This window comes from Diplotaxodon limnothrissa, linkage group LG3 (genome assembly GCF_057381915.1).
Source record: "Diplotaxodon limnothrissa isolate DT_005_m linkage group LG3, D_limnothrissa_male_GT1.1, whole genome shotgun sequence".
In the NCBI taxonomy this organism is placed as follows: domain Eukaryota; kingdom Metazoa; phylum Chordata; class Actinopteri; order Cichliformes; family Cichlidae; genus Diplotaxodon; species Diplotaxodon limnothrissa.
In genome coordinates this window covers 43,858,366-43,871,064 of record NC_140598.1, presented here as the reverse complement: position 1 = coordinate 43,871,064, position 12,699 = coordinate 43,858,366, and the positions used below count along the sequence as shown (strand labels likewise).

The window sequence follows — 12,699 nt, the reverse complement described above, 5'->3', positions numbered from 1 at the left end:
CCAAGTTACAGGCACCTTCAGCCCTGGGGGCGTGGTCTAACTTGAGGGCTGGCCACACCCGAAGTCCTGGCCGCACACCTGCTCCTCATCTGGGCTCGTCGGGGGAGCTATTTAGATGAGCGATGGAGCTTCCACCGACGCGGGATTATTGCGTTTGACTACACGTCAGTCTTCAAACAAGTCAAGTGTGAGTGTATGCCTGCTGGGATAAGTGTTAACGGCTGCCTCTATTGTTTTCCCCTCAGGAGGAGTGTGGGACGAGAAGGAGCAGTAAGCACGGGGAGTGCAGGGACACTGGGGCAGAGAGCACTACACGGGGACTTTTGGGAAGAAGACACTACACGGGAGTCTGGGAAACTGGGGATTTATTGTTGTTTACTTCACCACCTTGTAACTAAACACTGTTGCACTGAAGAGTCCGGCGTTTGGGTCCTATTTCCCCATCTCCCCACGGTCTGCCAGCCAGACCGTGACACAGATTGTGTCTGCCATTCTACAATATACCCAACGTGGGACTCAAACCCACGACCCTGAGATTAAGAGTCTCATGCTCTACCAGCTGAGTTAGCTGGGTGCCACAAAGAAACAGTAGTGTGAGCAACAATTCCATGGCACATTTTGGGCCTCTTAAATGTGACTTTTCGCTAAACTGCACAGCCTACCTTAACATTCTCACTGACCACGTCTATCCCTCTGTGATCACGGCGTACCATCTTCTTGTGGCTGTTTCCAGCAGGATAACACACCATGTCACAAAACTCAACTCAAACTGGTTTCTTGAACATGACAGTGAGTTCACTGTACTCAGGTGGCCACCACAGAGCCAGGAGAGCACCTATAGGATGTGGTGAAATGGGAGATTCACATCATGCATGTGGAGCCGACAAAGCAGAAACTGTGTAATGCTGTTATGTCAACATGAACCGAAATCTGAGCAAAAGGTGGGTCTGAATCCGGTGCTGTCAAAATTTAATTGTGTCTAGTCAGTGTTGGTCTCTCAGTCAGTGTACACCTTCCATGACATACAGTAGAAAAAATAATTCAACACGACAATGTGTGAAGTCTCATAACTGCATGCTAACTGCAATTTGCTTGACCACTCTATTACAATATATCACTGTTACTATTTTGAATGCAGAAAAGCCTAACTTGAATTCATGGAGCGTTTTAGCAACTTTAAGCAAATTGTTTTGTTATTGTTATTTTCAGATTCAGCAGACAGTCCTGCACAGCAAACACAAGCTTATCACCAAACATCAAAGTTAACAAATTACTGCTGAACAGAATGCAGCACAATTGGTTAAAAAGCCAAATTTCTTCTCAGGAGTAAATGGATACGAAAGAAAAAGAGAAGTAGTTCTGTTAGATCTTTGCACAGACTGTCCTGTAATTATATAATGGAAAATGTCCTCCTGTTTTTTTGTGGTGAACCCACTGTAAAAATAGTTAATTTCTACAGTAGATGTAGTAAAAAAAATAGGAACTTTCTGTCATGTAATTGTTCATCAGTTACAACTCTATTACTTTTACTGCAGTGTTGTATGACTAGCTATTGGGGATGTAGAACATAGTAAAAGTCTAAAATTGATATCTTCCTTTACAACTTCCAAAACCATCCAGTGGACATGATTGGAGTTTTTGGTATATTCTGGCTCCCGGGCCTTATGTTTGACACCACTGTCTTAAATTACATGTGCACACCTACATTTTAATCTTTGCCTTTTGCTCTGAAGCATTAGTTCTTACTGTTCACAGACACACACTACACAAACGTATTATGAATCTGTTTTAATTTCATCTGGTGACATTTACATAATACACAAATTCTCTTGTAACTCAGCTGAATGTAAAAAAATGAAAACGCACACTCCGATGCTTATCCCATGGAAAGACAAGAAATGTACCCAGATTAGGGATGCAGATGTGTCCAACTTGAGTGTGACAGTGAAAGCAGTGACATTCACACATACACAGTCCTACATGGGAAGTGTGAAAAGGCTGATTAATAGCTTAATAGGATTTTATACCAGCGCTGTGAGCCGGGTAACAGGTTTCACTGTATCACAGGGAAATATGATAATAATGTGAGGATGGAGCAGATGAGGCCAGATATAAATTCATACCCCTGAAATGACGACTAAATTCTGCCACGCAAGACCATTATGAATGATGTACAGCGGCATGTGTGGAAAAAGGTTTTTATGTATCACAAGTAACTTATGTGCCTGTGGACTGCTGACGAACTTTATTACACCTGAGTGATTCTAGTCCGGCTTATAAACCTCAGCATTAGTCAAAGGTGAGCAGTCTTTCAAAGAACTTTTCACACATTTATCACTTCCCCCTGTAGATTGACCTCGACATTTAATCAGCAATTTGAGAAACATGGAAGAACTCTGCTGAGGATTAACTGTGGTAATTTGATCAGTATCAGTTTCTGGAAAGGAATGACATTTTCTAAGTGACAGCAGAGCAAGCAGCTGTAAAACACAGAGCTCTCAGGTGTAATACCCCATCAAATGCTTCTTCTGAAGTCAGTCGAGACTTAATATTCAAGTTAAGCCTGAAATATGACAAAATAATTCTTCCTTCGGTTAAATTAGCTGGAAACCAAGATTTGTTCTATAATGTAGATATTAAAGTCTATGAGTTCAAAAAGACTCGGGAGCTTTAACATAGAAACATCTATGTGAACAAATTTAAAGATAACAAACAATCTATCTAAAGAATTATAACCCAAACAAAAACAACTCATCTCCCTACCTAACAAACAGAAAAACACCAGGGGAATATATGCTACCAACACGGCCACATATAGCTGTAAGCAAGTGCAGCTGGTTGGAATGAGAGGAAGATGGATGAAGCCTCTTGCCAAGAGAATCCGTCATCCTGGCTACTTATATAGAAAGTTGTTATCAACCTGCAGCAAATCACCTGCAATCATGGTGCAAGTTGATGTAGCATTCATACGGAGGGCACAATAGGCAGCACTCGGAACATAAAAACCAAAGAAAAAGGCACTATTTTACCCTTCGATATTGGTCGCCGCAACATGCTAGACCAGTCACTTCTTTTTATGCCCGCAGCTAAGAAGCAGCTGCAGTATTATCCTGAACCATAGGTGTCACCACTCAGACCATACCGCTACATTAGCACTGATACAGGAGAGAAAAATGGGAAGCAAAAATCTTTTTCTCTTTCTCAAGTTATCAAACTGCTGCAACTGTATCGCTCTGAGCTTCTGTGCTGATAAAGAAAAACCCCAACACAATCACACACTCATGTCTTCAACCCGCCTGTCAATGCACCACGTTAAAAAACTGACCGGCCGAAGCGACCCAAAAACAGTGATGCATACCAGCAGTTGTGGCGTAATTTTTGGTGGGAACGCCTGTGACTTCAACTACTTACTAAGAAATTCAGACAGGAATCCCTGCACTGATATTTTGAAGTGCAGTTTCTATTCTTCTGACCTTAAACAACTTTTCAGTGGATAAAGCACTTATTGTATGTTTCTATAGACCCTTCTTCTTGAGAGTATGAGTTATGCATGCTGGAGAATATGTGAATGCTCATCTTTATCTTGAAGGTTTGATGAGTGGCAATATCTGGTGACTGGGCCCAGAATGAATTCTAGGCTTTTCTATTTTATCTAAAGTTAAATAACAACGTCTGAACCATTAGGTGGACAACAGTCTTTCGCAAACAGCTGGTCATCCGTCCAATAGAAGGAGACAGGCTCAATTTCTCTGTGTGAATTTTTTGCACAGTTTTGGAGCTTGAGGGCTTTTAGTACATGTACTCTGGTCTGACTCATTTGATGAGTTTGTAAACTTGTGGCTTTTCCTCTGTGGTTTGGTTTCTTTTCAGTCAAAGAGCGAACCAAAATCTGTCACTACAAACTGTGTGAGGACTTTCAGACCAATTATCGTCTAGATGTAATTGTCTTCATCTGGGCAACATTTCACAGTTTGTGTGCTCTGCATGTGTATGGTACTCTGCTGGATCCCCGAATGCAAAACACAGCTTGGTCTGTGATTGTGTTTAGCTCAAACTAGCAGTGTACACCTGGTAGTTTGGTTGGCTCAAGGTTTGACCACCTCCCCTAAAGGGTCCTGGCGTGGTTGTTTTGCTCTGTTCATATCTGCCCCCCAGCACTGATTACAGAAGGTAAAGCAGAATGAAGCACAAGTCATGAACTGGAAAAACAGGTAGAATAATCTATCAGGGGGTGATAGTAAGAGAGGTAAAGTGAGGACTGGAGAGCAATGGAAACCTAAAGACAAAAGAGAATCTGGCAGTAGTGTAACCTGAAAATCAACAAAACAATTTGCTAATTTTTCTCTATTCATTAACCTAAATAAATTGCTCAATACATTTCTAAGCATTAAATAACAAAAAAGCCACGTGTAATACAACTCATTTATGCAAATAATTATTTATTTGCATATATCTCGGCATGTTGCACAGGCTGCCCACTTTAAGGAAACATCTTGTTGCTGTAAAGATAATATTTTAATCCTGGCAAACTGTGTTATCTGTGGTATTTTTCATAGATTTAACTAAACAAATGGGATTAAATCTGCAAAGTTGTCTGCCATGTGCAGACACAACACTGATTCATCCCCTGACTTACTGTACGTGCCTTTCTTATACTTGAAAGATTCATGAGTCAGTGTTAAGTGGCTCAAAACATAAAACAAAACAAACAAAACCATTCTTCTGGAAATGGTCAGGTACAAGTCTGGAAAATGGATAATGAAAAGGCAGCCAATGTCCAAAAAAAAGACACTGTAAATCCTCCAGAAAAGATTAAGGGAGTGACCACACACAGTAACTCTTCCTGTGGCTGGCTAGCGTCCACAACTGGGTTTCACTATCCCAAGTAACACTTCCTGTCTTTGATCGTGCCGATTAAATTTAGGCCAGCTCTGACACTTTTTTTGGTTCAGTGGTGGGGGAGGGCAGTGACAGGACAACAAATGAAATATGGCTCTGAACCAGTGCTTAATAATACCACTTCTCTCCCCCTTCACTGGCCTGCATGGAGCTTTGGCTACTGTCACAGTATGGGATGCTGTTTGAATTCTTAAATCAAAACCTCACAAAAAAAAAAAAAAGATTTCACTCTTAGTTAGGCGTCCTTTTTATTTCTGCAGATGATCAAGGTTGGTCAGGAAAAGCTCAAACTGTGGTTACAACAAAGGCAATTACTGAGAGCTGATTCAATATTGAAAAGCATAAAAGTTGCTCCCTCCATAATTCTTCTTCTACACCACTGCAATCTGGAAATATAAAATATTTAGGTATTAATGTTTCTCCCAAGCTTGCAGATCTGACTAAATTAAACCATATCCCACTTTTAAAGAAAGTAGAAGGCGATCTGGCTAGATGGAAATGTCTACCCATATCACTCATGGAAAGGGTTGCCGCTATAAAAATGATGATCTTACCAAAAATAAATTATTTATTCTCAATGATCCCAATTAAACCACCACAAGATTGGTTCAGATCTCTAGATTCATATATGTCCAAATTCCTTTGGAAAAATAAACCCCCACGTATAAGCTTAAAAACACTACAAAAGACCAAGGATAAAGGAGGATTAGAACTAACTTTCAGCACTATGTCTTTGCCAACAGGCTTCAGTTTATCTCAGGATGGCTAAAACGTAGCTTCTTAGATGAACCTTGGCTAGATGTTGAACAAGCACTTTGCAATAATCTAGAGATCTCAGACCTACCATTTATCAGCTCAAACATCCAACGACATGAATGCTTCAAAAGCATCAACATCAGCTCTTCTCTGACAGCATGGTGGGAGTTTCTAAAATTGACGGCGTCTTCATTAATCCCATGCAAACGTACACCTATCTGGAACAACCCTGACATATTACAAAACAATAATATGATAAACTTTTCAGATTGGAGTGGTAAAGGAATCAAATATTTAGAACATATACTAAAAGGAACAGAATTTATCTCATTTGACGGACTAGTTACAAAATATGGGATCAACAAGAAAAGATTTAGAATATCAACAAATTAAATCCATAGTAAAAAAGAAATTTAAACCTGGTTAAGTTGAACCACAAACACCATCAAGTGTGGTACAATTTCTTACTCTTAAAACCCCCAAATTAATATCCAACATATACAGAATGCTTTCTAAAACAGATGAATCAATATCACTTCCTATTTCAAAATGGGAAGCGGATTTATCAGTTAACTTAGACCTAAACTTCTGGTCTCAGACTTGCTTAAAAACCTTTCATTTAATTAGAAATCCCAGTCTTTAATTAATACAATACAAAATACTACATAGAGTACACTATACAGGTCATCGGATGTTCAAGATGGGCTTTACGTCTTCCAACAACTGCTCACACTGTCAAACCAATACACCGGACAATTATATCCACGCTCTTTGGTTCTGTCCACCAGTTCTGAAGTTTTGTTTGTTGGGCAGCTTAGATAATGTCACTACAGAAAAGAATATAGCCCATATGGTTTTCACTGCCCTATGCATAGCCAAGAAAACAGTCCTCACGAACTGGAAAAATAAAAATGATCTTAATTCTAATTCTAGCCTCTGCCACCACATCAGATCAATTGCTCTGGGCTCCTTTGATCAGGAGGGTCTTCCTCGGAGGGCTCAATCCGGGGTTGCGGTCATGGCCTATTAAGGGCTCTGTTGGTTCTTAGGTGATGGTTTTCTCGTGGCTGTGTGCAGCGGGGCTAGGAGAGGGTCTGTGCTGACGGACGTGGGTTACTGACCTGGTAGCCTGGCTACCCCTGCGTGGGTTCTGGGGGTGCTCCATCTCCGGGCTGGGGCCCTGGCTGGGGCTTGGGTTGGTTGGTGTGTCACCGGGGTTGTGGGCGGGTGGGTGTATGGGGGCTCAGCCCTGGCGCGGGATGCCGCCGGTGCATTGAGCCACCTGAGGGGCTCTTCAAATGGTGGGGGAGGCTGTTACATATTTGCAGGAGGTCTCCTCTCTCCAGGAACTCACTCTGCAGGTGGGTAAGAAATATAGTAGTAGTGGAGGAAGAACTCAGCCTGGGCATCTATTGTCTTGTGTAGTCTGGGAGATGAGTGGATGGTGGGGTGGGTGCAGTTTTCTCTGTGGTGAGGTCGGGTGGGCTGCCCCGGGCTATGTGGGGCCGGGCGGCGCTGCTGAACTGGGCCCCGGTCTGGATGGGCCTGGGCCCCCTTGCCCTGGTGGGTTGCAGAGTATGGGGGTGCCTACTGGGGTCAGTGGGGGAGCTTCCTTCCCTCCCCATCTCCAGCTGCCTCCCTCTTCCCGCTCCACCACAATCACCCACACACGCAGGGCCTTGGGGTAAAGGTGTGTCAGGGGAGGCTCTCTCCACCCCAGGGAAGAGGGTAACACTACCTGGGTCTGGGTGCAGTTTCCCCCTCTAGGGGCAAGGGTACCTAGACCTGGGGTATAGAGTACGCTTGGGGAGTGTGATTGTGTGTACAGTGTCTATTTATGTCTGTCTCCACGTTGGGTGAGTGCTGAGTATTTGCATATGAGGGTGTGAATGGATGTTCGTATCTGTGTGTGCCTGTTTGTCTGTGTCTATATGTCAGGTCGGGTATCAGACGCCATCTCTCTAGGGACATCTCAGGCCCTCCAAGGTATGGAGGCCTATTTCCCCACACCACTCCCCCTACCAGTGGCAGACACCCTCAGACATCAGTGCACTGGTGGTTCTTGGTGTCCGGGGATGGGCGTTCAGGTATGCACTCCTGGTGGCTGCTTGTCGGAGTCTGGAGCCTGGGGCTCGCTCGGGCCCCTTTGGGGGGTGGCGTGCCCTCGGCCCCTGGGCCTGGGGCTCTGTCACTCTGGCACAGCTGGCTGCCAGCGGAGCTCACGGGCACGTCACTGCAACCCCCCCTGGCTTCTGCTCCGTGGCTGCTGAGTGACCCCTCATCTGGGGCTCTCCTCAGCTCTTTCCGGGAGAGTAGCACGGTTGCCCCTCTGTTGGTCTTCCTTGGTCTCTTGTGCTCTGAGGGTCTCTGGATGTCTGGAACCTGGATTTCCTCCATATCTGCTTCATGCCCTGGAGGACGGGGCTGTGGCTCCCCACACCCTCTAGCACAGGGGTGTCAAACTCAAATACACAGTGGGCCAAAATTCAAAACTGGAACAAAGTCGCGGGCTAACGTTAATATTTATTGAAATATATTTATTCCTCCAGATATAAGAATGAATCTTTTCTTATGGACTAAAACACGTTTTGCTGAAAAACTGAATATGGAACAAGCAAAGCTTAATACTAAACAATATATACATTAGCTGTATAATACCAGTAGGCCAGCTCTAATAGTAATTTGGTGTGGCTTCACAGGCCAAATGTAATTAGGCTGCGGGCCAAATTTGGCCCGCGGGCCAGAGTTTGACACCTATGCTCTAGCAGATCATTACATGAAGGAACCTTTTGAATACAAGCGCGCTCATGCTCACAGGTGTACACACACAAATTACACTCTTTTTTTGGCTCCTACCTCGAGGCACACTGTGCACTGTCGATCTTACGTGCTGCACAATAATATTCAATAGTTAGTGTTCACTGTTATATACACATAGATCATCGCGATGATGTTGTTTATTATATTGCTCTCTTTTTTTTGGCTTGTTTTCTCTTTTTTCTTTCTCAACAGGTGATCCAGGTGATTGATATATGTATTTTTTGTCTGTTTGTTTTGTTTGTTTTTATTTTTTGCCCTTTACCACAGTTCCTCTTTCCCGCTGTTTTTCTTTCCCTGCCTCTCTTTCTTTCTCCCTTTTCTTTCCCCCAGTCATGTCTGTCCCGTGTGTAGCAAGTGAAAAAAAAAAAACACTATTTAAAAAAAGAAAAGAAAAAGCATAAAAGTCAGGCATAAAAGTCATTTGCACGTAGTGAGTTTAAAATATCTGAAAAAAGAAAAAATACTTAAGTGCATATCACAGAGGCTAAAAATCATCAGAACCAGCTTTTAAGTGGCTGTCAGTACAAAATAACACAGTTTAGTTAAAGTGGAGTTTGAACCCCAGACCTTTAGGGTGGGAGACAACGAACTTGACAGTTCTCTGTTTTGCCTCATTCTACTTCAGCTCTACTAAAGTGGTCATTTTGCTCACCCATGCCGTACAACAAATTCAGAAGAGGGCATTACACTCCTAAAGGGGTGAAGAACCACACTCCTAATGGATTTATGGGAATTCCAAGCTGACACGAGTGTGATCTTTGGCATAAAAGGACAACTGGCAGTCGATGGCATTCCATCAGTTTATAGCTCACATCTGGTAAACCTCAAAAATATTGTTCTGGAAGCATCTGGAGCGGTTAATACGCCCCAGGAGAAATCATCATTTGTGTGTCAATGGATTTAAACTTGTTCCGTTCCTAAAAAGGAAATGTTACATGTGACTAATATTTTATGGTTCCTGTAACACATATCTATTCAAAACATCAAAACACGTAACACACATATTCCACCCTCTGAGTAGTGTCATCCAATGCTGTCCTCATCCTCGTATTGTTGTGAACACTAATTTCCTGCCAAAACAATTCTGTCAGTGCCGTTAACGCAGCCCCGGTGCCATTTCTGTCAACCATATAATTTCTTTGCATTGTTTGTCATTTTAATGATTCCTGAGGGTGTTGTGTTTAATTAGTGAAATTGCGATGCTCCTTTTTGCATATAGATGCAGCTGCTTTTGCAGCTGCTTTGACCACATATCAAAGCAAATAGATCGCAGAGATGCTACAGAGCGCTGTAGCTTTCTATCTGCTAGTGCTGATGTTCTAACCTTCCAACAACATTGTTTCCAGGTTCAAGCCTCTACTTTGTCTTTTCAGCACATAGCAGTGCTCTCTGAATGACTCTGACATCAGAGGGGGAAAAAAAAAAATCAGTTGTCATGGTGTCCGTTTCTGCATTTTTGGTGCACTGCTGATAAAGCGCTTTCTGGTTCCACTAAATTGAAGAGAATGCAGACATTTATATAATACCTCAAAAACTGGACAACTGAAACTAAAACAATCTATGTGAATAAATGAGACCCAAATATGATCTCGGACCTAATCTGCTAAAATCTTAGAAAATCAATGTCTTCTTTAGATGTCAACAGGGATGCTAGCTTACTGCTAGCTTTCGTTCATGACTGCTTGGGTAATGCTAAAGATGGCTGTGACCTGCAGTCTTCAGCTGCCTCACTTTTTACTTTTGGGAAATTAATTAACATTTGGACCATATGAATGTTTTTGAAGTTTCTTTTACCTTCCTGTCAACGTTAGATGTTTTTAGATGTTCATACAAGCAAAGGAAAAAGGTAAAAAAGGTAGCTTCAGGTTAATATCTTACGCAACACCTCCCACAATTATGAAGAGTGTCAAGAGTTAAGTGTGGATATCATTTAAATAGAAAATGTAAAGTATGTACAGACTCTACAAGGAAATGGGTCTCCTACTATGTTCCACCCGATTATGTCATCTTGATTTATTCTGTTTATCTGATGTCTGTCCATCTACTAAAAATCAGCCAGCATGAAATATAAAATATGTTATGCTCTTCAAGGTCACCTTCACTAGGATAGAGTGCATAAAGTAAATGTTATACCAACTCCCCCTGTTAATATTTTTCATATTTCTGGTAAGTAAACTCACTAAAAATAAACAATAATAAGATGTCGGTGGCTGATAATAAAATATATAATATATATCTCTTACAATGCGTAATATCCACCTCCCTGTTTTTCCCCAACTTAATTAAAAGAAGCCACATTGGTCAGAGAAAGAAGTTACTTTGAAAGCATTCGTTCATATTTGCTCCCATTATTTTTAGAAATAGCAAATGAAAGTTGTGAGAATGGGGAATGAAAAATGGATCTGAATACGTCATACGCTGTAGAGAATATGTGCCTATTTATTAATCCAAATGCAGTTGAAATGAAAGTGTTAATTTATTTTTACTACTGCATACAATACTATGTGCTATTGCCTGCCTCAAGGTTTTCTTTTCACGCCATTGGTTTCTGAAGAACCATTTAGAAACCTCTAATGTAGATTTATGTTGATTGCCGTCTTAGTCCCTGCACTGCTTAAAACTAACACGTTATTAAGTAACGCATTACAGTAACTACGTTATTATTGTGGTAACGAGCACGGTAACTAGTTATTATGCCAAACTCAGGAACGTGTTAATCGTTACTGGGTTTTACCTCGGAAATCGGAACACGGCCCTGGGAATAATGTCACAAAAAAAAAGAGAAGTCGGGATTACAATATGGCAATGCCCTCGAAAACGGTTGTTTTGCTAGCCCTCTACAAAAACAAATTACTACTATGGCTATTTTTTATGCACCCTGTTTTCTTACTATATTGTAATTGTTTTTACACATAGGTATGCATTAAATTTGAATCCCCTGTTGCAGTTATCACAAAGAAAAGAAAAAAAAAGGAGGAAAAACTACATATAAAAACAAGAGCAGCAGCAACGCCCGTCCCAGGATGTGTGTGTTGCTTAATGGGGAGTAATTCATTTTCAGCCTTTGTGTTTACTGCGTCTATTTCAGCACCCGACGTGCCAACCTGTGTCCTCGAGACACAAGGTGAATCCCCAGCAAGGTGGCTCTGACATTAAAAGTTACACTGGATATTAGTTTGAGGGTTTTCATGACACAGTGTGCACAGAACTGAACAAACCAGCCGTGCTAATAATAGCCACTACTCTATCTGAGCACAATGACAAATTAGCTCCATTCAGGGAGCGCAGATTGTCGGTGTAACCAACTGTTATTGGAAATCTTCATGAATTACACCCAGTTTCCTTATATGAATCATTCAGAGTTGGTTTAATCTATGACCAATGTAATAATTTAATTCAGATTTGTCCCTTCTAACCTATTAATGCTTTCGACTTAAAATATTCAGCAGCAGTTACCTTGAAGCAGACTTTACTGAGAGAACATTGGACTTCCTGAAAGGGTGAAGTTAAAGCCGTAGCAACACAACTTTTAATGCTAACAATTAGAGTGAAACAGCATAAAGGTGCATGCTTTTTAAACAGAACGTTTGCATTTTTTTTAAAGTAACATGGATGATAATTTAATAAAGACAAATCATTAAAAGGACTTGAACATGATTTATTGATATACAGAATTAAGTTAAGCTATTTAGCGGTTAGACTCATCACAGCAGAATGGAAGCAAGCAGGGGGGATCAGGGCAGCACCGCCGGACTCTAGACACTGGTGGTGGAGATGAAGATGGAGGCTTGAATGGAGGCTGAATACCATGAGTGAGGAGGCGATGGGGAGGAGGTAGGTTGCACAAAGGACTTGGCAAGGAGAAAGACAAATCAGCAATGATATTTAAAGTACACAGAGAGGAAGCTGATTGGCCAGAAGAAGGCAGGCAGAAGGATGATTGGATTAGACCAGTGATGTCAGCAATGAGCTTGACAGGATGGGAAAGTGATGTAAAGTGTATATTGTGTAGCCACCAAACACCTGGGAAGTAGTCTTATGTGTGATTCCAAATCTTCCTTATTGAGCAAGTCATCCAAAAAGCACATTACAAACATAACAAATAAACTTTGTTCATAATTCATAAGGTGAGATTTATTATAAAATTCAAAACATTCAGACAAACAGCGCAAAAGACTATCCTGACATTGCTCTGATGCCGAGGAAAAGCAAATCTTGTTTGTG

The 12,699-nt window shown here is 41.6% G+C and overlaps 1 non-coding gene across 1 annotated transcript; it reads right to left on the bottom strand.

Annotated features, from left to right (window-relative positions):
* Nucleotides 1-501: 501 nt before the first annotated feature.
* Nucleotides 502-574, bottom strand: trnak-cuu (transfer RNA lysine (anticodon CUU)). The gene has a single exon. It is a non-coding gene; the product is annotated as a tRNA-Lys (tRNA).
* Nucleotides 575-12,699: the final 12,125 nt, after the last annotated feature.